Genomic DNA, 27,959 nt, shown 5'->3' with positions numbered 1-27,959 from the left:
AGTGTCCAGGACAGTTCATTAGTTTTCCAGGTTGAAGTCCCTGGTTTCTGGCCCTGGTGCTGGCAGATGACACCGAGACACTCCCCCTTCCTCCTTAGCCTAATTCACCTGAGCCTCTAATAGCAGGTCAATCAGGCTCACCCCCCACCCCTGGCACATTCTCCCCCATCCCCAGAGACAGCTGGGTGTGTACTTCTGGAATTCTCAACCCAGGGCAGGCTCAGCCCTGGGGATCTGCTGCATGACAGAGGGACATTAATAAAGAGATAAAACACTATACTACCCTCCAGGGCAAACATGAAACACTTTTTATTAAAACCAAGATAGATACATCTATCTGGAGTCACATGAATTTTACAGATAAACATGAGTTCAAAGGACTTTCCACTCACCCCTGACTCATTCGCCTCTGACCCCCTAACCCCCAACCTCACCCCCTGAACCTTCTACATGGAAAAGATCTTTGGAAGCACAGGGCTATGGGCTCATCCCCATCGTTACCCCTTAGCAGCTGTGCAAACTTGGGCAACTTGTGTTGCCTCCCTGGGCCTCAGTTTCTTCATCTGTTAAATGGGCAGAGGTGTTTTGGATGAATCGGAACTGGTGCCCATGTTCTCCTGGCAGGTAGACTTAGGCATCATCCCTTCCATAAATATCTTTTCTTCATTATTCAAATACATTAGATTAAAGGAGAAGAGAAGAATTTATTTCTGGAGGCAGGTGCCTGTGGGTAAAGAGGGAAGCGATGGTTGTGGGGGGGGGAGGGGAGGAGCAGCTGCCTGCATCGTGCTCTTTCTCTTTCTGGCCACAGGGACAGTTCTCCGATTCCATGGGGAGACGGGTTAAGGCCAGAGCATGGCTGTATTCATGAGACGCTGTGTGAGCCTCAGCTTCTGAGCAGTGCGGCTCAGGGACCAGGTAACATCCAGAGACAAGAGATGGGGCATTCTCCCCAGAGCAGGCCACCCGCCCAGCACCTCCTGGGCCTTCTGGGGTCACTGCTTGTTGGAGCAGGGAGAGACCTCAGCCCTCAGCAGAGGCGCAGGCTCCCAGAGACACCAGCACTGGAGGCAGAGGTGGGAGGTCCCGCTGACGGCTTGCAGGGGTCAGCAGTCCAGGAGGAGGGCAGAGTGGATGCTGAGGGTGGTCGGAGCCCTAAGCATGTGTCCCCGCCCACCGTGGATGCTCAGAGCTAACAGGGGAGATCCAAGAGGGAAGTGAGGTTCTATGGTCCTCGGGTAGGTGCAGGGCGGTTGTCTGATGTTAATGTGGCCCCTTTATTTCTTGCTCTGAGACATTCTGATTATAAGAATAGTCTACCCTTCCCAGAGCAGCAGGTTCTGAGGGACACGGAGTGCTGAGAGATGCCAGCAGGTGTTTTCTATGATCAGATCAGTTTGTATAACTGTATTAGTCAGTTTTTTGCTATGTAATTAGTCATCTGGAACTCTCAATGGGTTACAATAGCAAACGTATTTTCTTGCTCACGGCAGGTGAGAGGGCTCTTCTTCAGGGTGTAAGTGGGCTCCGGTCTGTCCTCAGGTCCTTCATGAGCCAGCAGCTCCCCTGGGCAGGCTTTTCTGTGACGAATGAAGAGAGCAAAGGAGGGGTGAGCAGGAACATTCGACTCTTTTTCAAATATTTTGTCTTAAACATTTAAAAAAATTTACAAACAGTAAAATCCACCCTTTGGTGGTGTACAGGTCTCTGAGTTTTAACACATGCGTGGATTCGTGCCACAACCACCACTATCAGGACACAGAACAGTCCATCACCTCCAAACCCCTTGTGTGCCCCTGTGTGGTCACACTATTTCCCCACCTCTAAGCCTGGTAACCCCTGGTCTGTTCCTCATGCCTATAGTTTTGCCTTTTCCAGAATGTCATACAAATGGAAACACACAGCACGTAGCCTTCTGAGTCTGGCTTCTTCCACTCGGCATAATTATTTTGACATCTATCCATGTTGTGTGTGTCAGTAGTTTGGTCCTCTTTACTGCTGAGTAGTGTTCCACTGAATGGATGTAAAGGCTTCCCTTGGTATCTGAGGAGGATTGGTCCAGGATCCCTGTGGATACCAAAATCTGAGGATGCTCAAGTCCCTTACATAAAATGGTGTAGTATTTTCCTAGAACCTATGTACATCCTCCCATATACTTTTTCATCTCTAGATTACTTATAATACCTAATACAGTGTAAATGCTATGTAAAAACTTGCTGGTGGGCAGCAAATTCAAGTTTTGCTTATTGGAACGTTCTAGAAAAAATTTTTTCCTAATTTTTTTTTTTTTTTTAAATTTATTTTATTTATTTGTTTATTTTTGGCTGCGTTGGGTCTTCGCTGCTGTGCGCGGTCTTTCTCTAGTTGCGGTGAGCAGGGGCTTGTCTTTGTTGGGGTGCGCGGGCTTCTCATTTTGGTGGCTTCTCTTGTTGCAGAGCCTGGGCTCTGGGTGCACGGGCTCAGTAGTTGTAGCACACGGGCTCTAGAGCGCAGGCTCAGTAGTTGTGGCGCACGGGCTTAGTTGCTCCGCGGCATGTGGGATCCTCCCAGACCAGGGCTCGAACCCGTGTCCCCTGCATTGGCAGGCGGATTCTTAACCACTGCGCCACCGGGGAAGCCCCTCCTAATATTTTTGATCTGAGTTGACTCCATGGATGCAGAGCCCGGGAATCTGGAGGGCTAACTCTACCGGGGTTTTTATTCATTCACCTGTTGAAGAACATTTGGGTTGTTCTCAATTTGGGGCAATGGTAAATAACGCTGCTCTAAACATTCATCTACAGGCTTTTGTGTGAAGGGAAGTTTTTATTTCTCTAGTGCAGATACATAGTAACAGTATGGCTGGGTCATGTGGTAAGTGCATGCTCAACACCATAAGAAACCGCAAAACTGTTTCCCAAAAGGACTGTACCATTTTGCATGCTGACCAGCACTGCATTGAGAAGTGCTGACATCCTTGTCAATTAAAATAAATTAATAGCCATTCTAGTAGATGTGTGGTGGTATCTTATTATGGTTTTATTTCATGTTTCCCTAATAGCTAGTGATGTTGAACGTCTTTTCATGTGCTTATTTTCCATTCATATGCCTTCTTTGGTGAAAAGTCTTTTGTCTTCAAATCTCTTGTCTATTTTTTCAATGGGTTGTTCATTTTTATATTGTGTTTTGAGAGTTCTTTATAGATTCTGAACACACGTTCTTTGCTGGATATGTGATTTGTAATATTTTCCTCTAATCTGTCCCTTGTTTTTTCTTTCTATTACCAGTGTCTTTCACAGAGTACGTTTTTAATTTTGATGAAGTCCAATTTATCCATTTTTTCTTTGATGGATCATATTTTTGATGTCACATCGAAGAGCTCTGCCTAACTCAAGTTCACAAGGATTTTCTCCTATGTTTTCTTCTAAAGTTTATAGGTTTACATTTTATATTTAAGTCTATGATCCATTTTGAATTAATTTTTGTGTAAAGTGTGAGGTATGTTTCGAGGTTCAGTTTTTTGCACACAGATTCCACCATCACTTGTTAAAAAGATGATCCCTTATCTATTGAATTGCCTCTGCCCCTTTGTCAAACATCAACTGACCATATTCTTGTGGGTCATTTTTGGGGTCTCTGTTCCATTCCGCTCATCTATATGTTTATCCTCTCACTAATATCACAATGTCTTAATTACTATAACTTTATAGTAAGTCTTAAAGTTGGGACAGTTGAGTCTTAAGAATTTTGTTCTTATTTTACAAAATTGTTTTGACTCAGTTCCTTTGTCTTTTCATATAAATTTTGGAATTAGCTTGTCTATATCTGACAAAATATTTTGTTAAACTTCTGATTGTGGTCATGTTAAATCTATAGAATAATTTGGGGAGAATTGACATATTAACAGTAGTGAGTCTCCCAGTCCAAGAATGTGATATGTCTCTCCATTTATTTAGGTCTTTGGTTTCTTTCATCAGTTTTTTTTTTTTTTTGTAGTTTTCAGCATATAGATCCTGTACATATTTTGTTACATTTATACCTAAGTATTTCTAATTTTTTGGAGCTATTGTAAATGGTATTGTTTTTTTAAAAATTTTATTTATTTATTTATTTTTGGCTGCGTTGGGTCCTCGCCTCTGTGCGAGGCCCCCCCCCCCAATTGCGGCAAGCAGGGGCCACTCTTCATCACGGCGCGCGGGCCCCTCACTGCCACGGCCTCCCTTGTTGCGGAGCACAGGCTCCAGATGCGCAGGCTCAGTAGTTGTGGCTCACGGGCCCAGTCGCTCCGCGGCATGTGGGATCCTCCCAGACCAGGGCTCGAACTCGTGTCCCCTGCATTGGCAGGCAGACTCTCAACCACTGCGCCACCAGGGAAGCCCCTGTGGTATTGTTTTAAAATTTTTGATTTCTAGCTGTTCATTGTAGTACAAAGAGATTTTCATATGTTAACTTTGTATACTATGGCCTCGCTAGAACTTCTTAGTTCTAGGAAGTTTTTTAAAATAGATTCATTGGGATTTTCTACATGGACAGTCATGTCACCTGTGAATAGGGACAGTTTTACTTATTTTTTTCAGCTTTATTGAGGTATAACTGACAAAATGTGTGTATTTTAAAGTGTGCTACTTGAAGTTTTGATATATGTATACATATATTGTGAAATCATTCAATCTGCATGTCTTTTTCCCCTTAATAGACTGTCTAAGACTTTTAGTACAAAGATGAATAAGAATAGTGAGAGCTGACATTCTTGTCTGGTTCCCTATCTTAGCAGAAATGCCTTCCATGTTTCACTATCAAGTATGATGTTAGCTGCCCTACCTTGCCATTATAGTGAGAAAGCCGACGTGGACAATACATAAATGAATGGGCATAGCTGGGTTCCAATAAAACTTTATTTACTGACACTGAAATTTGAATTTCATATAATTTTATATATTATGAAATATTATTCTTCTTTTGATTTACCCTTACTATTTAAAAATATAAAAACCATTCACAGCTTGTGGCTCATATAAAAACACATGGCAGGCCAGATTTAGCCTTCAGGACATCCTTTGCCAGCCATTGCTCTAGTCTATTCTTCCATGATTTCCCCCTAAATGTAAATACATATTTACATTTCCCCCCAAATGTAAATAGAGATGCATTAATTTTTTTCCAGTTTTCTTACTTTAATAATTTTAATGACATCAAAACATTTAACCCACAGATATAGAAAACAAACTTCTGGTTACCAAAGGGGAAAGGAGGGGGCAGGGATAAATTAGGAGGTTGGGATTAACATGTACATATTACTATATATAAAATAGATAACCAACAAGGACCTATTGTACAGCACAGGGAACTATATGCAATATTTTGTAATAACGTATAAGGGAAAAGAATCTGAAAAAGAAGATATATATCTATATATCTATATATCTATATATATCTATATCGGAATCACTGTGCTGTACACCTGAAACTAACACGACATTGTAAATCAACTGTACCTCAATTAAAAAAAAAAAAAAAGTATGATGTTAGATGTAAATTTTCTGTAGATGCCCTTTACCAGGTTAGGGAAATTCATTTTTATTCCTTGTTTGTTGAGAGATTTTTAAAAAATCATGAGCATATATTGAATTTTTTCAAATGTCAAAATGTCTTCTGCGTCTGTTAATATGATCATATATATATGTATATGTATATATATATGTATGTGTATGTATATTTTTTTCTTCTTTAGTCTGTTGATATGGTGGATAACATGGATCGATTCTTAAATTTCAATCATCTTCATTCCTGGAATAAATAAAATTGGCCATGGTGTATTATTCTTATTATATATTCTTGGATTCGACATGCTAATATTTTATCGAGGATTTTTGCATCTATATTCACAAAGGAATATTAATCTTTAGTTTTCTTTTCCTGTATGGTCTTTGTCTGGTTTTGTTATCATGGTAATGCTGACCTCATAAAGTGTGTTGGGAAGTGTTCCCTCCTTTTCTACATTCTGGAAGAGATTGTGTAGAGTTGGTATTATTATGTCCCTTAGATGTTGATAGAATTTGACAATGAGACCATCTGTGCTTCGAATTTTCTTTTTTGGAAGGTTTTCTAACTATAAATTTAATTTCTTAATAGACAGAGGGCTACTCAGATCATCAGATTCTTCTTGAGTGAGCTTTGGTAGTTTTTATCTTTCAAGGAATTGGTCCATTTCATCTAAATTGTCAAATTTATAGGTGTAGAGTTGGTCAAAGTATTTGCTTATTCTCATATTAATGTCTGTGAGGCCAGTAGTGAAGCCCCTGCTTTCATTTATGGTATTGGTAATTTGTGTCTTCTCCCTTTTTTTCTTGATCAGTCTGAACAAGGTTTATCAATTTTATTGATTTTTAAAAATTAACCAAATTTTGATTTTGTCTTTCTCTACTATTTTTGTTTTTAATTTCATTGGTTTCTGCTTCTGTCTTTATAACTTCCTTCCTTCTGGTTGCATTTTTATTTTGCTCTTCTTTTTCTACTTTCTTAACATGGAAGCTTAGATTATTGGCCTTGAGATATTTCTTTTTCCCCTTAATATAAGCATTTAACATAAAATTTCCTACCAACACAGCTTTAGCTACATCCCACAAATTTTCATTAAGCTCAAAATATTTTTTGATTTACCTTTAGACTTTTTTTGACCTATAGATTATCCATAAGTGTGCTGCTAAACTTCCAAGTGTTTGGGAATCTCCAGATATCTTTCTGTTATTGATTTATAGTTTATTCCCATTTTGGCCAGAGAACATACTTTATAGGATTTCAATTCTTTTAAATTTGTTACTTTGTTTTATGACCCAAGGTATGGTCTATCTTCGTGAATATTCCATGTGCACTTAAAAAGAATGTTTTCTGCTGTAGTTGGGTGTGGTATTTTTTAAATGACAATTAGGCTAAGTTGGTCATATTGTTGAGGTCTACTTTTACTGATTTTCTGTATACTTTTTCTATCAATTTCAGAGAGGAATGTTGAAGTCTCCAAATATAACTGTGGACTTGTCAGTTTCTCCTGACGCTATATTTTGAAGCTCTTTTGTTAGCTCCATATATATTTAGGATTGCTATGTCTTCATGGTAAATTGACTCTTTTGTCATTATGTAATATCTTGCTTTATCTCTGATAACTCTCCTGTTTCTGAAATCTATATTTTTCTGATATTAATAGCCATGCCAAGTTTCTTTTGATTAATGTTTGCATAGTACATTTTTTTTACCAGCTTTTTACTTTTAACCTATCTGTATCTTTACATAAAAAGTGGTTTTCTTGTAGACAACATGTAGTTGGGCCTTTAAAAGAAATCCAATCTAGCAATCTCTGTCTTTTAATTGAGGTGTTTAGACGATTTGCATTTAATGTAATTATTGATATGTTTGGATTTAAGACTGAGATTTTATTTGTTCCTTGTACTTTTTCCCTTGATTCCCCCTTTCCTGACTTCTTTTGGGTTATTTGAATATTTTTATTGTTCTGTTTAAATTTATATCTTGGTCTTTTTATTACATCTCTTTGTAGAGATTTTTTTGGTGGTTCTCTAGGGATAACAATATACACACTTAACATACAATATACATACTGAGCAGTCTACTTAAAATTAATATTTTACCACTTCAAGTGAGATTTAGAAATGTTACAATCCATTATTTCTTTTACTCTCCAACCTTTGTATTACAGTTGTCATAAGTTTTACATGTATATACTACCAGCTAATGTTATAATTTTTGTTTTCAACTATCATACATATTTTAAAGTACTAAAGGGAGAAAAATAGTCTATTATTGTTACCCAGGTGTTTACCAATTCTGTTACTCTAGCTTCATTTCTGAAGTTCCGAGTTTTTCACTGGTACCATTTCCTTTCTATCTGAACTCCCTTTAGCATTTATTTCAGAGAAGGTCTGCTGGTGACAAATTCTCTTAATTTTCTTTCATCTGAGAATGTCCTTATTTTGCCTTCATTCCTGAAGGATATTTTTTAGTAGCTATAGAATACTGGGTTGACAGTAGTTTTCTTTTAATACTTTAAGAATGTTCTAAATATGTATAAAATGGATAACTAATAAGAACCTGCTGTATAAAAAAATAAATTAAATTAAATTAAAAAAAAAAAAAAGAATGTTCCACTGTCTTCTGGCTCTATGAATTCTAGTTAGAAACCCATGGTCATTTGTATGTATTTTTCTCCTATATGTAAAATGTTGTTTTTCTATGGTTGCTTTCAAGATTTTTTGCTTTGTCTTTGGTCTTCAGTAACTTGATTATGATATAACAAGCCATGATTTTCTTTGAGTATATCCATTTTGGGTTTGCTGAACTTCTTGAATTCATAAAATAATGTCTTTCTACAAATTTGAGAAGTTTATATCCATTATTTCTTCAAATACTTTTTCTGCACTGATCTCTTTCTTCTCTCCTTCTGGAAAGACTTCACAGACACAAATGTTAGATCTTTTGATATTGCCTCACAGTTTCCTGAGGCTCTGTTCATTATTTTCTCATTCTTCTATCCCCTCATCTGTTGTTTATATTGGATAACTTTTATTGATCTGTCCTCAGGCTAACTGACTCATTCCTCTGTTATATCCATTGCTTTATGGAGCCCATCCAATGAAATTTTAAATTTCAGTTATTGCTTTTTTCAGATCTAAAATTCCATTTGGTTATTTTTTTTTCCATTTTTAAAATTGTGGTAAAGTACACGTGACATAAAATGTACCACCTTAAACCATTTTAAAGTGTATAGTTCAGTGGTATTAAATACATTCATAATATTGTGCAACCATCACTACCATCCACCTTCATAACTCTTTTCATCTTGTAAAACTCTATACTCATTACATAGAAACTCCTCATTCTGACCCCAAGGCCCGGCAACCACCATTCTACTTTCTGTCTCTATGCTAGCGACTATGCCAAGCACCTTGTGTAAGTGGAATCATCCAGAATTTGTCTTTTGTGGCTGGTTTATTTCACTTAGCATAATGTCCTCAAGGTTTCTCTGCATTGTAGTATATGTCAGAATTTTCTTCTCTTCTTAAGGCTGAATAATATCATTTGGTTCTTTTTTAAGCTTCTATTTCTTTGCTGAGAATTTCTATCTTTCCATTTGTTTTAGGAGTATTTTCCCTGATTTCATGGAACATTGTTATCATAGCTGCTGTAAAAATCTTTGTCTGTTAATTTCAACATGACTATCATTTCAGAATGGGCTCCTATTGATAGTCTTTTCCCCTACAAGTTGTTGAGATTTTCTGATTCTTTGTATATTGAGTAATTTTGGAGTGTATCCTGGACATTTTGAAACTTTGGGGTTCTTTTAAAATTTTGTGGAGAACTCTGATTTTTCTTTAAAAGAAGGCAGTTAGATTAGGAGGGTGCAGGCCACAAATCCTCACCCATTTTCTTTGGCCGGCAGTTTCAATTTCAGTTAAGTTTTCAAAGACTGCAATACTATCTGATTATTCCCCAAGTGTGTGCCTCCCCTCCCCCAAGGGCACACTACATTGTAATTCAGTTCTTCAAGTCTTTAGTATATTGTTTTGGGCCAGTTACATACATGCCCAGCTTGTGTCCAGGACTTCATACACAGCATTATTGGATGGCTTTCTCAAGCTCCCCACTTCCCTGTGCTTTTCTCCCACACTCTCTGACTCCCAAGAGCCCCCTTACTTTGTAAGGCCTCAGTTTGGAAATGCCATGGTCACTTGCACCCACATTCCATTGACCAAAGCAAGTCATACGGCCAAGCCAAGATCGTGAGCTTGCCTGTTCTAGGGCTCTACAAATCCACATGGCAGAGGCAGGGAGTAAAAGATGGGAAATAAAAGTCCAACCTACCACTGTAACACTGAGACTCAGAATCACAGAACACCCTGGCCTCAGATGGCTCAGCTGGGTTGCCCACAGTCCTCCAGATTACTGGTGCCACCTTTCCTTTAATGTCTTGTAAACTGGCTTGAACCACAGCTCAGGCTCTTTGCAAAGTCCAGGGCATTCCCAAAGAGGTCTACAGATTCCCCCGGGCTTAGGGTCTCCTGATCACTGCTTCTCCTGGTTTCCTTTCCCTTCTCAGTTTTATCCATGTCCCTCCCATGCCTGTTCTCCTTTTTCCACCTCCACCTGCACCCCAGCTTAGGGCTCAAGTTTGCATAATCAAAAACCCTTGCTTTGCTTGACAGAGCAAAAAGCCATTTATTCTGAGCTTCTCTTTAGCCCCATAAAATGCCTGTGCATTTTTTTCCCCTTCCTGTTAACTCAATAACATTCTGAGGCACAGCAAACCGGCTGTCTGGGTGAAGACATAAACTAAAGGGGACTAGCATAAAGATTTGTCCCACACCAACTGCTTTCTGGAGTTGTGGTGTTGGAGGAGTGTCTTTTCTTTCTTCCTGATGCTTGTATTAGCATAGGAGGGGCGCTGAGAAACACTACGGTGAGAAAGTCAGTTTACGGTTGTTTAGTTCAGCCTTTCCAAAACTTACTTGGCCATGGAACACCTCTGTCATGGAGCATCTATGAACACTTGAAAGCTCAAGGTGTGGGAAAGCCATGGAGAATGGGGGGTGGTTGTGAGGATTAAAAGAAGGAAGCTGAGCCTCAGGTAGTTTTTGGTGATGCTGGTTCCCTTCCCTCTCTCGAGACCCCACCCTGTCAGTGACCCTGAAAAATTATCCAAATGAGGAAACTATTGAGAGCGAGAGATGAAGCACTATTATTACGCCAGGGCAGTAGGCATATACTGGGCTGTCCAGGGCCAAGCGGGGCATAAGGTCCCCTACCCATTTGTGTTATAGCTGGTGGTAGCTGCAAATGAGCTGTGAGTTCTCTGTAGGTCTCAGTTTCCCCACCTGTGGAATGAGGGCCTCTTAGTTCATTTATTTTTCCATTTATTCAATCAGTCAACAAATACGTAACAAAGCTTTCCTAGGAGCTAGCACTGTGCTGGGCCTTCAGGAGCCAACAGTGGGATGAGAGCCTCCCCACCTTCAAGGGGGTCACCATATAGAAGGAGAGACAGATGTGGGACTGTTCGGGGATCGTGGTCTCGGCTTCACCTTGACTTTAACCCTGAATCCCCAAACAGAGACCAGTCTAGAAGGGCCTTTTGGTGGTACATCCTGGGCTGTCACAGGAAGATGATCCCATAGCATCTGGAGCCTCCCCTCACCTGCACTGGTTCCAGCAACTTCCAGGCTGGAGTCCTAGGGAACTGGCGGAGGCACGGCCACCTCTCTCTCTCCCTGGGAGCGCTAATCACAACTCACCTGCTGCTCTGGGGAATGATTACCTGTCAAGGTTCATTTGAGCGCGTGGCTTCCTGGAGACTCTCCCCACCCCCTGCATCAGGCCGTCCTGATGGCAGCAGGGAAGCTGCTCCCCAGGAAGTGAGAGAGAGGAAAATTACCTTCCACTGTACCTCACCACCTATTTGGGCTGGCAGCCACAGCAATAGCTTGTGTCCTGCCAAGCCTGATAACAGAACTGTCATGGTCCGTGGACAGTCTGGCCCTGGGAGGTGAGTGGTGAGGATTCCAGGAAATTGTGGAGATTGCCGGCAAAATAGGCCTCCTCAAATCAGATTGCCTTGCTGAGTGATTTCAGACTCGGCAAATTGCATCTTGAGCAGGGCCTGTTACTTTGCTTCCCTCAGCCCAACTATTAAAGCTTTCTTCAAAGACCATCACCACTAGAGACAGCTGGCTTTGGATTTGAATCTCTGTATGTGACCAGGTGCATGAGTGTAGATAAGTTACTTCCCAGGGACAATAGTTCATGGGGATAATAACTGCATCAGTCAGGACCCTTTTGATTACAAGGGAAAGAAAAGCAGAAGAGGAACTATAAGCTTATTAAATGAAACGTCCAGGGGAATTTCAGGTATGGCTGGATCCAGGTGATCAGATGAGGTCTTCAGGAATCCATCTCTCCCTGTAAGTTGACTCTTATTTTTCTCCTTTTTCGCTTCCCTACCACACAGTCCCTCTCTTCCTGGAGGCCCCCAGAGGTTCCAGCAGAAGGGAGAGCTTCACTAGCTCAGTAGTTCCAAAAAAGTCTCAGGATAGAATTTCATTGGTCAGTCCTGAGGTATATGCCCATCCCTAAGCTAATTGCTATGGCCAGAGGTTATGTGCAGTATTTCTAATTACTAATTGGCTAGGCTGACATTATGTGCTCATCTCCTGGAACCCAAACCACCAAGGACCTAGGAAGTGGTGGCAGTGGGTCCCCAAAGAAAAATGGAGGAGGCGGTACTCTAGAGAAAGAGGGAGTAGGTTTCAAGCCGGCAAAAATAGTCCCTTGATCGGGGAGAGACTGAAAATACTTACCAACCACTAGACCCAAGGCACTGACCAATAAGGTTGGAGGCTGCCAGAGCTGGGCAGGGCCCCAGAGGCCCCCTGCTGGGCTACATGGTAACTATTTAGTTACTGGAGGGTGAGGAGGTGTGAGGGTACCTGGAGAGGGGCTGGGGCACACGGGGCTCAGGATGGCAACTGATACCAGCCAATAAAGGCACATTTCTGCATCTTTACCAACTGCTCTGGCTGCTCCAGTGCCTCTTGGTGAACATTCCCTGCTGACCGCAGCTCTGCCCAGACCACCCACCTTATTCTCTCAGGTCAACATCTGCTCGCGGCTTTAGCAGCACCCTCAGGCTTATCTGTGCACACTTCCTCCGTAGATCTTTATTAGCACGCGTGGGCCACTGTTCAGAACAGCCTGCCCCACAGGCCGCCAGCCTTGTAGGTGGACCTCGCCGCGGTGCCAGTGGCAGTGAGCGGTGGGCCCAGCATCTCCACGTTCTCCCAAGCAGGGTCTGTGCTGTTGTGTATTCAGTAACCTTAGACCTCAGGCCGCCTTGTCTGCGTCAGCCTCAAAATAGCTGATGTTTGCGCAGCACCTATTGGTGCCGTCTAAGCACCTTCCCTGTGTTAACTCATTGAATCCTCACAGCAACCTCATGAGGGAGGAACCATGATTACCCCCATTTTACAGATGAGAAACCGAAGCACACGGAGGTTCAACAACTTGCTCAGGTCACGCAGCTAGTTAGCGGCAGGGCTGAGACTTGAACCTAGGAGGTCTGGCTCCTCATGAGGATTAAACGGGACGATGGAGGCAGGAAGTGCAAAAGCCTGGCACGGGGGCAGCACCCAGCGAAGTCACCTCTACTCTGATTAGCTCTTGGCTCAATAAACTGGCACTGAGCACCTGCTATATGTATGGACTGCGCCGGGGCCTGGGGTTTGGGGGTTTGAATCAGGAATCAGGATTCGCAACCCCCTGGGAAGAGACCGTCCAGCGGGCATGACGCGCTACATGGACAAACATCACTGTTGAACAGGAGGTTCACAGGGACGTTCAAGGTGTTGGGCTCAGAGGTGGCAGGAATGCCCACCATGGGGAAGGTCAGGCTGGGCTCCACGGAGGGGACTGCAGATGAACGGGGCCTTGAAAGAAGGGTGTGCAGTCACAGGCAATGAAGTTCTCTCGGTGGCAGGAATCAGAAACTCACTCAAGCTAACTTACACCCAGAGGGGGATCCAGGACCTGGGGTGGCCCCCCAGATCCAAGGTCAGGAGTGTGGTCAGACCCCAGAAAGGAGAGCGGGGAGTGGGCAGAGCTGGGGGTCTCCCTCACGGTCCTGGGTTTCTGCTCCTCTTACACGTCGTGGTCCCCCCTTCCCCCCCCACCAGCATCCTCCTTGACCAGGCCCATGACAGAACCCCGCCACAGACCCCTTGAGTTTATGCAGTTTACAGTTTACACGTTATAGGTGTGGCCAAGGAAAGAATAACTCATGGGTCTAATACCATTACTCCTGCCAGGCCCAGCTCTGGTCAAGGGAGCTGTGCTGGGAGCAGGGTGATGCACAAAAAGGCTGTGGGTCCCACTGCTTGCGGGGGAGGGGGGAGTGGAGAGGGGGAGGCTAACTGGAAAGGCTGCCCAGGAGCCTTTCAGGGGGAGAATGTCGCCCAACGGTGACAAGGCCAGGTGGGCATTCTGGAGGCGGAAAGGGGGAGAAATATTGTCAGGAACAGTTAAGATGACACAATGGAGTCACGAGAGGCAGCCGCAGCAGCTGGCCCTGTGCAGAGTCATTTATATGCTCTTCCCCAATTAGACGTCACCTGAAGTAGATGTGGTGGCATCCCGGAGCATGAGGAACCTGAGACATATTTGCTCAAGTTCACCCAGCTGGGGAGTGGCAGAGCCAGGATTCAGAGGCAGAATTTCCTGGTGCCACAATTACGCTGCCCACGTGCCCACACATATGGATCACCTCCAGGTCAGCCCACACGCAGGACGAAGTCCAAGGCCTCCGAGGCCTTGGCCTGATCTGGTCCCCATCCTCTGTGACCTCCTCTCCCTCCATTTCTTCCTCACTCTGCTCCAGCCCCACTGGTCTCCTGGCCATCCCATGACCACACCCAGTACAGTCCCACACCAGGGTCTTGGCATGTGCCCTTCCCTCTGCCCCAGATGCTTACCCACCTGGATGCACATGACCCACCTGACTCAGGTCTCTGCGCAGATGTCCCCCCACCACCCCCAGATGGGCCTTCTCTGAACACCCCGTCACCGCAGCCTCTCCGTGGCTCCCTCCGCCCCTCTGCTTTATTCTTCTCTATCACGTGTCCCTCTCCGACATCATGGGATCATATGCATATGTGTTTTTCTGGTCATTGTGCATGTTCTACAGTAAAATGCAAGCTCAAAGATCAGGCTGGTTTTGTTCACTGCTATTTCCTGCTGTCTAGAGCATAGCTTGGCACACAAAAGACACTCAATAACTATTTGTGTGCAAATCAACCTATTAAAGGGCGTGTCAACACCTCCGCTATACATGTGTCATGATGATTACATTACATCGTGTATATATAGAACGCATCATTGGCCTGACTCGGGGCAATTTCTCAATGAAAGTCATTATCATGATCTTTCCCTCAGTTGTGCTCCTGCCCCAGGGTCCTGTGACTTTGCTAAAAGGCAGCAGCAGCCACCCAGTCACCCTTGCTGAAAAGCTGGGTGTGGGGGTCACCAGCACCTCTTGCCCAGTATTCCTGCTCTCCACAAGGAAAGGTTGACTTCCCGGCCCCCTGTGGTTGTGGGGGGAGTAGTTGAGCAACTCATTCTGGCCAATTGTGAGCAAAAGTGCTTGCTATGGACTGAATTGTGTCCCCCCCCCAGAATTCATATACTGAGGTCTGAACCCTCAATATGATGGTGTTTGGAGATGGGGCACTTGGGAGGTGATTAGGTTTAGATGAAGTCCTGAGGGTGGGGCCCCTGTGATGGGATTAGTGTCCTTATAAGAAGAGATACCAGAGCTTGCTTCCTCTCCCTCTCTCCATACTCATGCATGGAGCAAAGGTCATGTGAGGACACAGCAAGAAGGTGGCCGTCTGCAACAGAGAGAGAGCCCTCACCAGACGCCAACCCTGCCAGCACCTTGAACGTGGACTTCTAGTCTCCAGAACTGTGAGAAATAAATTCCTGTTGTTTAAGCCACTCAATACTATTCTAGTATTTTGTTATGGCAGCTTGAGCCGACTGAGACAGTGGTGTGTGTCAACTCTGAGCTGGAGCATTTGACATTGATGGGAGACCCTCCAGAGTTCTCTGTTGATTTGCTACAGTGAATGGCAATGTAGCAAATGGTGGCCACTCTGTTGGCCTAAGTCCCTGAGTGAAGACCATGAGGGGCAGAGCCTCAGCTGGGCCTCAAAGGACACAAAGCCTGAGTGATAGATTTTTGATCTTTGTTGATTTGGGGGCTATTTATTACCGCAGCAGAGCCTTCCTTGTCCTGAATGATAAAGTTACAGGGGCTGGGAAGGTTATCCCTCAATCACACATCAGAACAATATCTCTTTAGGATAAAGGAGGGCTTGCTGTTGCTGGATGAATTCAGGCCTCGTCACTTCTCTGGTTCCTAGAGAGGAATAGCAGCGTGGAAGACAGCAGAGCCCTGGTTTCCACACCCAACTCCTCCACACACAAGCTGTGTGACCTTAGACAAGGCACTACCCTCTCTGTGGCTCAATTTTCTCTTCTGACATGTGGGGATAACAAGAACTTCCTCCTCCCACCCTCCAACGCACACACAGGTTCTTGAGGTAATGAATGTGAGAGCATAGCACAATTGTGGACCATTGATAAGATGAGGAGCCTGGACTGGCGACTGTTCTGGGGTCCCTGCTGGGCCCATGACTCTGTGCCCTTTGATTTCCTGGTTCCTGCAGCCTCCTGAGAAGGGGGCCCTGGTCACTCAGAAATGTTAGCACCGCTCAGGTGAAGAGATGCGATGAACTGGCCGTGTCTCCTGATTCTCCTGCTGTCACATTTAATGCAGGCTCCAAGCCTGGCCACTCAGTCACTGTCATGGAACATTCCAGAGCTAGCACCTGGGTCCTTCCCAGTAATGAGGCTCTTCTCGGAGACTCAGTCCTCACCCCAATCTTGTTTCTCTTTGCGTTTCCTGTCACATCCAGGAGAAAAGTTGTGTTCAAGTTGTCTGTCAGCCAGAGGAAAAGGGAAGCCTTGCTGAGGTGACTTTCTCTAGGGGCTGTCTTTCTGGTGTGGCCCTTTCTGGGCTCCAGAACTCAACTGTGGTCCTGTGGTACTGATTCCTCCATTGACCCACAGGAGCTCCCAGACTTAAGAGCTTTAGGACATTGATTGAATGATTCCTTGAGAAAGACAGGTCAGCCTCTAAGAAGAGGACTGTTGACAATTCACCGTATGTGTACCGTAAAACTAAATGCAACTTTGAATGATGGAGCCTGTGGCCAAGACATTGTCAAGTTGTGGATGTTACCAATATCGTTTGGCCAGAATGGCGAAACGCTGGCGACATTCCAGAGGTTGTGCGGGGTCTTGCTCATGGTGGATAGGGTCCCAGGATGTGAATCCTGATCTTCACTGTCGGATGGCCCTTTTCCAGTACCTAGCAATGCTTCTGATTACGACAATGTCTTTCTAGCTCTGAATCTGCTGATATGCAGGTGCTGCCCGCATTTCCCAGCCTCCCTTGCAGCTTAGTCCTCCCCACGTGACTCGTCTGACCAATGGGCCATGAGCAGAAGTAACATGTCACTTCCAGACTGAGATGGCAAACAGCTAATGTGACTCCTCCATCCCTCTCTTCCCATTCAGAGTGACCTAGGGGCCACCTGTTTCAGACAGCAAAGCTATAAGAGCCAACAGACCCACATCAGACTGATGTGAATGAGAAAGACCTTTTTATTAAACCATTGAGATTTGGGGGTGTGTCTATGGTGTTGACCAGCATTCAGTATCCCAACCGATGGGGGCCCTGGAGAATACAAACTCCATGTGGGCAGGGCCTGGTCTGTCTCGTCCACCCCTGTGGTGGACACCAGTACATAACAAGCATGTAGAAGCTGCTAAATAAGTCTCCAAGAATGAATGACTGAATGAAATCTCTTTTTGAGTTTCCAATGTCTTTTTACTAGGCAACTAGTGAAAACCCTTTATCCAGGTGTGGCTCCAACAGAGGTCTCTGTTCCTCCCTTCCTTCTTGCCTGGCTTGGGTCCTGTGGGTCCTCATGTCTGAGAATCCAGGCTGCTCCTGCTCATATGCTCTGTCTCCGGGTGTCGCTTCCCTATGACGCAGGCCCTTCTAGCTCTTGCTCTAAATCTAAGTCTTTGTCAACAGCAGTCTGGAGGAGTGCAATTGCCCCCTGTGACATATCTGACACTGTCTTGGGGGCTTCCCATGCCGGTTTCCCCAATAGTCTGGTCTAAGGCCAACATGGGAATTTGACACATTGATGTTTGGGTCCATGCAAACGCTCCACAGCTGGCCCCCATCCAGTAGATGTGACCAGTGCCACTGTCCACTGGACAGTGGTCATGTGCTTCTAAACCTATCACCAGGCTCAAGTTTTGTGTCCCTGAATCGACCACCTAGACTGGCCGCTGGAGGACTGCTCCTAAAGTCAAAACTGACCCACCCCTCTGTTGCTGAAGAACAGTGTAGTGGCTGAGAACATGGGTTCTAGAACCTGAGTGCCCTGGTTCAAATCCCTCTCCCTCCACTTAATGGTTGTGTGACCTTTGGTAATTTACCGTAACTCTCTCTGCCTCAGTCTCCACACTGTTAATGGGGAAACTTGAGGGGAGAGGAAGCCTCCCCCCAACTCTAAATGATGAAATAATAGTGTGACCACTCACTGGGCATAGCTCTGTACTAAGCAGGGAGGCCACCCTCTTATGAAAACAGGCTTAGGAAAGTTGACTCACTCTTCCAAACTCCTGAGAAGTGCAAGTTGGGAAATGGACCCAGGAATGGCCCTCAGCCCTTGCTCTTCGCCGCCCCCCACAGTGACCACACTGGGCTCTGGACCCTGCTGGCCTTGCCCCTGGCCTCCTGGGACAGCTCACTCAGTACCAATTGGCTCTGATTATCAGAAAGTGCTTCTTCCTTTGAATTCTTACCTGCCTCCTGGAAGATTCTGCCAACCGGTCCTCGTTTTGCTCTCTGGAGCCACACAGTGAGTTTAATCTCCTCAGTACCTGCGAAATAAATTTAATAAACCCCATAAAGTGTGTAATCTCATAGACAGGGTGCAGAATTTCTGTGCTTCCGACTTTTTTCCCCCATAATTACTAGCACCATGGAAATTGCAGGGATTACAGACTCCACTGGAGACAGAGATGAGTTGTGTCACCAAGAAAGTACAAATGAACTAAAACTCCCGCACAGTAAGGTGGGCTGAGATTTGCATTAAATTAGGAGGCAGGTTCATGCCCATTACCTCCATGGGGACCAACCGTGACCTTCAAGGGTTTGTTTAGGAAATGGGGAAGCAGGGTGGGGAACGCAGTTGGGGTTGGGGTGGAGTGCGGTGATTTGATGGCAGGCTCTCTTTAATAGACTGACTCATTACGCATCTCAGAGCTCATCTGGGCTCACCCCATTTTCCCTGTCAGACAACATTCCTCCTCCATCCCTTTCCAACCAACCTCCATCCCCAGGAAGGAAAAGACTCATACCGACATTACACAGCTGGTCCATGGGAATTGGGACCAGAACACAGGCTTTCTGATGCTACACCAGTGACCTTCCCATTGCACCCATTAATCCTGGTCCCTATCAGCTTTGGGCTAACACACTATCAGCAGGTTAGCAAAAAATGCCACGTTGTCATAAGAAGACTCTTCTTTTCATGCACCTGTGATCTACGTGGGGAGGGCATAATGAAGCGGGACCTGTCTCCTTTGAGCTCTAGTCTCACTGCCCAGCACACGGTGGCACACTTACCACCAACTCCCATCACATACTGATGGCAGACAGTGTTGATGGATTTCAGCACTGTTCCCACTAAGCGTGGATCGCACAATCTTATCCAATACGGGAGTTAACTCGTGAGGTAAAAGCTACTCCCCATATCCAGTCTTTATGAGCTCCATCAACCAAGAGAAAAAGTAGGCAATTTGTGAGTTTTAATTTTTTTTCTCTCAAACCCACTATTGAGCTTCAACTGTGGCTGTTAGTGAGCGAAGGGCTATGCTCGACTCGCTGCAAGAATGGCCACAATTCTCCACCCGTCCCTGTAATCAAGCCCTTTGCGATATGACTTTGCAGCTCCTTTCATCAAGTGGGGGAGTTTATTTCTCCCCACCTTGTACTTGGACCGGCTTGTGACTTCCTTCACCCAATAGAATGGGATGGAAATGACAGTGTGACAGTTCAGAGCCTCACCCCAAGAGACGCGGTGTTCTTCTACCCAATCTCTTGGAATCCTACTGCTGCCATGGGACAAGCCTGGGCTAGCCTACTAGAAGATGAGAGAACCCCTGGGCCTAATCACCCCCATTACCCCAGATGACAGCCAGATAACTGTCATTCATTCGAGTAATGCCACCTAAGACTAGCCAGCCCCAGCTGACCTGCCAGCTGACCACAGACAGATGTGTAAGTCCAGGTGAGATCAGCCAAGTTTATCCAGACCGAAAGAATTCTCCAGCTATGTTGCAGACTCATGAAATAAATAAGTGCTTACTGTTTTAAGATACGTTTTAGAGTTATTTTATAATGCAACTATGACTAACGTGCACTATCTAATGTGGTTCCCTCATAATTTTTGTAATAACAATGATCCCCATTTTACAGATGGGAAAGTTGAGGTTCAGAGAAGTAAAGCCTTGTTTGAAGTCATTCTGCTAGTAATCCCAGAGCTACAATTCAACCCAGGTTTTTCTGACTCCTCTGTCATTTTTTTAAAAAAATTTATTTTATTTATTTATTTATTTTAAACAACAGCTCCTGTTCATTTTTTTTTTTAATTTTTATTTATTTATTTAATTTATGGCTGTGTTGGGTCTTCGTTTCTGTGCGAGGGCTTTCTCTAGTTGCGGCAAGCGGGGGCCACTCTTCATAGTGGTGCGCGGGCCTCTCATTATCGCGGCCTCTCTTGTTGCAGAGCACAGGCTCCAGACGCGCAGGCTCAGTAGTTGTGGCTCACGGGCCTAGTTGCTCCGCGGCATGTGGGATCTTCCCAGACCAGGGCTCGAACCCGTGTCCCCTGCATTGGCAGGCAGATTCTCAACCACTGCGCCACCAGGGAAGCCCTCCTCTGTCATTTTTTGATGCAGCTGAAGAATCTAATACTGGGGTGGCAAATAGGCTTCATTTCACTTGCCCATGTTAGTTAGTTGGTAATGTCTGCCTATAATGTAGCGTTGAAAAGATGGAGGGGGAAAAAAGATTACTGTGGTTGATTAGTGATGTCTGCCATGGATGGTGAACACAGAAGCAGCAGTGTGAGTGCTATGCATTAGCCATTAAGTCTTGTGTATACCCAAACCCAAAGTATGAGAGAATTTTGGCTGACATATCAGGACTTGTCCCTGAGGCAGAGCAGGGAGCTCTTACCTAAGATGAGCATGCACCCTTATGTTATGCTCAGGCCCTGTGTCTTCTAGTTGTTAGCCCTGTTGCCACCACTACCCAGCCTAGGGTGATATAGCGTAGTTCACCTCTTAAGGTTGGTGTTAGAATTAAAAGAGATAATGGATGAAAAACCATTTAATTTCCAGGTAAAAATGATGGCTAAAGGACACTTGAATCACCTTCCTCTCTCAAAATCAGCTACAGACGCAACAACCAAAACTGGAATATAGGGGAATTTTTTCCCCTGAATTTTTATTGAAATCAGAAATTGCCACAGCCCCAAACCACAAACGCTGAAGTCTTTTTGCCCAAATACTGTGAAATCTAGACCATTGCCCAGAGGAAAGAGAGAATCTATGTAAACATCCCTAGTATGTTTTGTGGATAGGAAAGTTGAGGCTTTGCAGGATACATCCCAAACCTGAAAACTTTATCCAAAAATCTTTGGCTTAGAGCCCTGGGACCCAGTCACAGCCTCCCTCGAGGCTTTGCAGGGGCCACACTGACCGCTGGGGGTCAAACACTGAGCTGTGTTTCCACAGCAAAGGAAAAAACTGATGTGGTAAAATAGTTTAAGACGACAAACCCAAATGGAAGCTGTGGTCTCCCCGAGGTCGTCTCTCCCACCCTTTCCCACACTACCCTCCCACAAAGAGCTGGCCCCATTCAAAACTGAGTTAAGAAGAAACCAGCACAGGAACTGTGCAGAGGTGCTGCGAAAGGGGAGAAAAGGAACATAAACGAAAGCAGATGAGGAAAATACTCTGCAAGAAGAATTGCCCAAAGAAGCAGGGAAAAACAATTGTTCTTTACAGTCTTCATCATTTTCAAATGACACAATGTCTCCATAAAAGACTCAAATAAGAAATATACGAATGGAAAGAAGTGATTATAAAATAGTGAAAATCAAGCTGGCTGTTCTTAGGAATGAAATAGAAAAAAAGAACAAAAGAGATTAAGCCACATTAGAAACACCAGCAAATAAAATGAATATGACTAAACTACAGTAAGAAATATTGTGGTTAAGCTATGGAAAGTCATGCAACATTAAACAGAAAAGAATAACTTTTTTGGGGGGGGTCAAAGATTAGAGTGATGACATGCTGTGGAGTAACTAAGCCCGTGTGCCACAACTACTGAACCCGCATGCTACAACTACTGATGCCCATGTGTCCTAGAGCCCGTGCAACGCAACTACTGAGCCCATGGGCCGCAACTACTGAAACCTGCACACTCTAGGGCCCGTGTGCTGCAACTATTGAAGCCCGTGAACCTAGAGCCAATGCTCCACAATAAGAGAAGCCACCACAATGAGAAGCCTGCACACCGCAACGAAGAGTAGCCCCACTCACCGCAACTAGAGAAAGCCCACGCTCAGCAATGAAGACCCAATGCAGCCAAAAAAATAAAATTAATAAGATTAAGAAAAAAAAGATTAGAGTGATGAGAGGCATAAAAGACAGAAAAAGGTTAGCCAACGGATAAACCTTGTATGGGACAATGGTATAAAGATATTCAAAGTTATACTAAAATAAAAGTCTGAAAATAAAGTCATGAATCTTCAGGTCCAAAGTACACACAATCTTCCAGGAATAATTGCTGAAGAAATATCAGCTCTAAGACAAATCTGAATGAAATAACTGAGCTTCAGAAATAAAAGATTCATCTGTTCATCTAGGTAGAAAAATCAAATCACAATGTAGGCAGAAATCAGATTGGCACAAAGGTCTCCACAGTAATGCTAGAAGACATTGGAACAATGTCTACAAAATCTGAGGGAAAGAAAATACAACTCCCGAATATTATACCCAGCCAAGTTGTCTTTCAAGTAAAAAGGTGACAGGGACATTTTCAACTGTCTGGAGCTCAGGAAACAACATTCATGAGTCGTTCTGGAAAAAAATATTTTATTAACAAAAATTGAAAGTAAAAAAGATAAAAGGCAAAGATATAGTCAAAAGTTAAAATAAGAAAGAAGGAAGGAAGGAAGAAAGGAAGGATTGGGGCTGAGAAGTGATTCTATTTAAATGCAAAGCTCACTCTAAATTGCCATGAGAATTGTGCTTCCATAACAGCACGAAATGTTGTAAACCCTGACAAGATAATAATAACGTTTTAAGGGACAGTATAAATGCACTAATTTCCTAACTTTTATTACTAGGGAGTCAGTAGATTCAGTCTAAAATAAAAACATAAAGCTTTTTTTTTTTTTTTTAAAGCATGACCACAACATCTTAATTTTGTTTTTTCAAGCTTTCTTCTTAACTGTAAAAATATTTTTAGGAGAAGGCTATCTCTTGTGAGGCAACATTTATCTGAAGTTAACACTTATTTCAGTTTAACCTCGATTTTAAATTCTTCTGTTAAATTTAAGTAAAATTATATTTAACACCCTTTTATTAAAAATAGTGTATAATTTCATTTTTCCTCATCTATCTTTCCTTCTATGCTACATATGTGCACAGAGAGGTGCCTAGAATGAGATCCACCAAATATTGAATTTATTTTTTGTAATCGTCAGTGTTGCTTAAATGTTTTACACTATACATTTGCCATTTTTACAAAATCAAAATTCATTATTTTAAAATTATTTTGGTGGCATCAGTCAGATCTCAGATTGTGTCTTGCTCAATGAAATCAAAACTGGTGTTTTGACAAAAGTGGGGTGTTAGGGGATATCTTTGCCAAAACTATAGGAGGATATCAGAGGGCCGCAGGGAGGAAGAGCTGAGAGGGGGCCTCCTGGGTGAATAGCAGATGGTCAGTGTTGAGGGGACATTGGGGACGGCGGGCACGGTGCTGCCTGAACACCATGACTAAGGTGGCGTCCACCTCCGTATCTGCCATCCAAGTGTGGGACAAGGGATGGGACCCACAGACTCCAGCTTAGCTGACATTTACTACAAGCCCACTCTGTAGGAGCCCGTTTGGGTCTGGAGTATAATTACAGATGACAACTCTTCACACCCAAACTGGCTCCTTCCAACCCATTTCTTTGCAAACCCAGTTGTATCACCCAGTCCCCACCTGCTGAAACCCTTCCCTGGGTTCCTCTTGTGCTCAGCCCAACAGAGAGGTTGGGTCACTTGCCCAAGGTCACACAGTTAGTCACTGGAAGATGAGGGATTTGAACCTGGTCAGTCTGGCTCCAGAGTCTGTGGGCTTAGTAGCAAAGGCCAAGGTCCTGAGCAGGTCATGTCTCCCACCCCATCTATTCAACAGCTCCCAACTCTTCTCTCACACTGGAGAAGCCTGGATTGAGGGGCCTTCATTTAGGAAGAGAAATGGATTTGGCATCTGTCCTTTGGCCCCTTCTCTCCTCTTTTCCCCACTCCCAACTTTCATAGTGAAGTTAAGATTGGTTGTTAGTAAGAGCCTGGCCTGGTGGTGATGAGTTAAGGATTTGAGTCTTGTGACCTCCAGTAAGTCAAACAGATTTGCTCTAGTGCCTTAATTAGCTGATCCATTCTTTCAAACACCCACTAGGCCCTGTGCCGGCTGGGTGCCGGCCAGCCAGGGAGGCAGATCATAGGGGCATGGGTGGAGAATAAGTGGGTGGCACAGGTGGGGCTGACTCCGTTTCAGCTGAGACTTCAAAGATGAGGGAAGCCTGTGGGATGGAGAGCTGGGGCAGAGCATTCCAGGCTGTGGACAGACAGGAAGCCATGGAGGCCATGGTGAGAAGGCTGGATTTTATTCCAAGTTCAGTGGGAGGCCACTGGAGGGTTTTAAGCCGTGAGGCATGTGATTGGATTTACTTTCTAGAATGTTACCCAGGCTGCATGGAGGAGGCTGGAGGCAGGAAGTGGGAGAGGAACCAGGCGGGATGAGGTGCCACAGTCGTGCAGTTTCTAACTCGCCATCCTGCCTTCCGCTCTGCTCCCTGGCTGGCCCAGGGCAGGCAGCCCCGGGTCCTGGTCCTTCCTCCACCCCAGGCTTTAGAAGTTGGAAATCAGAGCTGCTGTGCAGTGAGGCAGAGATGGGGAACCCTAGAGAAACACAAGCCTAATTCCCACCCAGCCCTCACGACCCCCAGGATCACCTCCTCAACAGCCACGTGATGTTTGCATAGACACAGAGGTGCAAGATGGCTAGTTTGATGACAATCTTTGGCATTTGTACAACCCTTGACCTCGGCATGGCCTTCCCTGCCCTAGAGGGAGACAGGAATGGAATGTGGGCTGAATGTGCCAGAAAGCTGCCTTCCCAGGCTCCCCATTTCCTTTTCCACATTCCAATGCCTTGTCCTGGCATCTCAGAGTGGTTCCTACCCAACCACACATTCATTTGTTCACCCCAACCCTGTGAGGTTTGTCAGGCAGGGATGGTCATGCCCACTTGTCAGATGTAGAAACTGAGGCCTGGGGAGGGGAAGCCACTTGTCTGGAGCCACTACTCGGTTGGTGGAGGCTTAGTCCTGTAATGACTGTGTGACCTCGGGCAAACCACTTAATCTTTCTAGGCTGCCCTTTCCTCCTGGACTCTGCTTCTTGCATAGTGCAATGGGGAGGTTCAAGCGGATTAGGATACATTTTACACACCTGAGAGGTGAGAGGGATTATTGTGAGCCTGGGTGTCATTGTCACCACTGAGCATCCCAGGGCTCAGCAAGAAGCTCTTCTTCCCTTCACTGGCTCTGTTTTTCCAAACCAAATCCCCCAGCAGGCCAGCAAGTGAAAGCCATGATTGACTTGTCCTTATCAATATTCCTCCCACAGCTTGCCATCCTCCCTGTGGCCTGAGCAAGGAAAACCCATCCTTGCCTCTGGTAGCTCCAAGCCTTGTCAGGTCCTCAGGTTCTTTAGAATCCCAGCAATTCAGGGCTGGACTCTGAGATTCCATCAGACTCAACCCTTTCACTGTGCGGATGGTGAAACTGAGGCCTGAGGGTAAATAATAATAGTAATAACAAAAAATATCTGGGTCATTGCTTTCAGTTACAGATGATGAGAAGAAAATTCATTTCAAACTGGCTTCAGCACAAAGGGGAAGTATTGGCATAGGTAACTGAAAAGTCAAAGAGAAGGGTTTCAGGAATGGCTTGCTCAAGAGCTCAAACAAGGTCTGAGTCTCTTTCTCTCTCCCTGCTCTGGTTCTGCCCCACTGGCTCCATCCTCAGACCCTGTGTTGGCAAGATGCTGCAGCAGCCTTTCTGTCCCCTCAGGTTCAATTTCAGAGGCAAAGAGCAAGTGCTGCAGTCCCAGCATTCCCAGCCAGCATTTCATTGCACCTTGTTGGCTCTTATCAGGCCTTGTGACCATCCTTGAGCCAATAACTGTGGTCAAGTTAATGTAAATCCCTGACTAGCTGGAGCCACCCAGAACCACAGACTGAGAGTAGAAGGAGGGGGGTACCTTTGATCCCTCCCCAGATAAGGACTGTTGTTGGAATAAGAGGAGGTGAGTACTGGGGCAGCAAAGAACTGATGCCCGTTGGAGTACACATCAACGGCAGTGAAGCACCTACTGCCACGGATGCTGGTCTAAGCACTTGGCATCCAGGACCACAAACCTCCCTAGCAAGCTGCCAGGTGGGCATCCTCACAGAGGAGGAAACTGAAGTCAGAACGGGAGGTGACCTACCTAAGGCACAGGCAGGAAGGGTTCAAAGTCAGCAGCCCAAGCGCATTTCAGAACAGTTACCACTGGGGGTAACTGGGGCTCGGTCCCAGTGAAGAATGCTAGGAGACATTCTAGAACATGCCTGCCAGCTATCCCACATGGGTCCTCCAGGTTCTCACCCATTGCTGGTGGAGGCTGGCTGTCTGGCATGCAGGCCGAGAGGAATGGAGACTTACAGGTGCCTGATGGAACATTCTAGTGGTAGGGTCTGGGATGGGGATTGTCGAGGGGATGTGCCTGGGACCTGGGCAGCATCTGAGGAGGGTATGAGTGACAGAGGGGGAGGGAGTCTTCTCCCTCCTTTCCAGTCTCGCCCACCTCTGCCTTCCTGACCCCCCCACCCCTGCAGAGGAGGAGGAGTTGATTCATCAGAGCCACAGTTACTGGGGGACAGGGTTACTGTGCTACAAGGCTGGAGCCCATATAGCCTTTCTCTTCCACTTTCTGCCACTGCCATGTGGTGGGCAGATGTAGGCAGGACTCACCTCACCTTTCCCACTTTGTCCAAAAAACTACTGAGTAAGTTAGGTCAGAGACTGCAAGCTTGGCCCTATGCCCCCCTCCCCTTCTTGAACGTCCTTCCCTCTTGTGGTCAGACAAATGTAAACCAATCTCAACTCACGTAGGAGCAAGGTAGGAGGACCCATCTAAGCTTTGAGCCTAAGCTAGAAATATCTAGAAGACGCATAGTCAGGGTGTGGGAGAGCACAGCCTGCACAGAAAGACCCAGAGCAGGGGGCGAGAGAAACTTGTGGACATGGCAAAACGTGGCCTTGTCATCATGGCTGGATTGTTGGGACACCTTTAAGTGGGCTGCCCTGAATTCCAGGGCGCTACGAACCCCAAATATTGAGAACCATCCTGGCCTTGGCAGGTGGGCAGCCGCCCCTTCACTGCGGAGCTCCTGGCTGCACGGCCGCCCCGGCTGGAGGTCCTGGGGGTCCTCAGGGCGAGGTGACCCTGCGCGTGCCCCTCCCCACGCTGGGCGCCCCCCAACACCACCCCCTCGTTTCCTCTCCACCGGCAGGTCAGGTCGGGGCTCTGGGCCCGCGGACGTCAGCGCAAACCTGGAGGAGCCGCGGGGAGGGAACTGCGGCCGCGCCCTTCTTCCTCTTCCTTCTGCCGCCTCAGCCACCTTGTCCCCGGCCACACATCAGGCCAGCGCTCCGGGCTCATACTTTCAAAGGCCTTTTACCTTTTCTAGGTCAGGATTTTCTTGCTTTTGGCCAAAGGCCACTGCAGAATTTACAGAACGAGGCGCAGGCGCAACACGGTCTTCGGAGGACGGAGCTCGCGGGGCTGACGGGCGGCTCCCCCGCCCCGGTCTCTGCCCGCTCCTCCCGCAGCCGCGACCCCGGCGGCGGACACAGCCGCATCGGGCCGGCTGTGATTCCTCTCTCCCG

At 45.5% G+C, this 27,959-nt stretch overlaps 1 long non-coding RNA gene across 1 annotated transcript; it reads right to left on the bottom strand.

The window, feature by feature from the left end:
• Positions 1–457: 457 nt before the first annotated feature.
• LOC133088801 (uncharacterized) lies at positions 458–27,959 on the bottom strand. The gene is made up of 3 exons (XR_009700548.1): positions 27,752–27,959; positions 18,478–18,555; positions 458–1,580 (listed from the first exon to the last, which is right to left on the bottom strand). It is a non-coding gene; the product is annotated as an uncharacterized LOC133088801 (long non-coding RNA).

This window comes from Eubalaena glacialis, chromosome 3, assembly GCF_028564815.1.
Source record: "Eubalaena glacialis isolate mEubGla1 chromosome 3, mEubGla1.1.hap2.+ XY, whole genome shotgun sequence".
Lineage (NCBI taxonomy): Eukaryota > Metazoa > Chordata > Mammalia > Artiodactyla > Balaenidae > Eubalaena > Eubalaena glacialis.
Note: the sequence above shows the minus strand (reverse complement) of the source record. Positions and strands in the feature narration are given on the sequence as shown.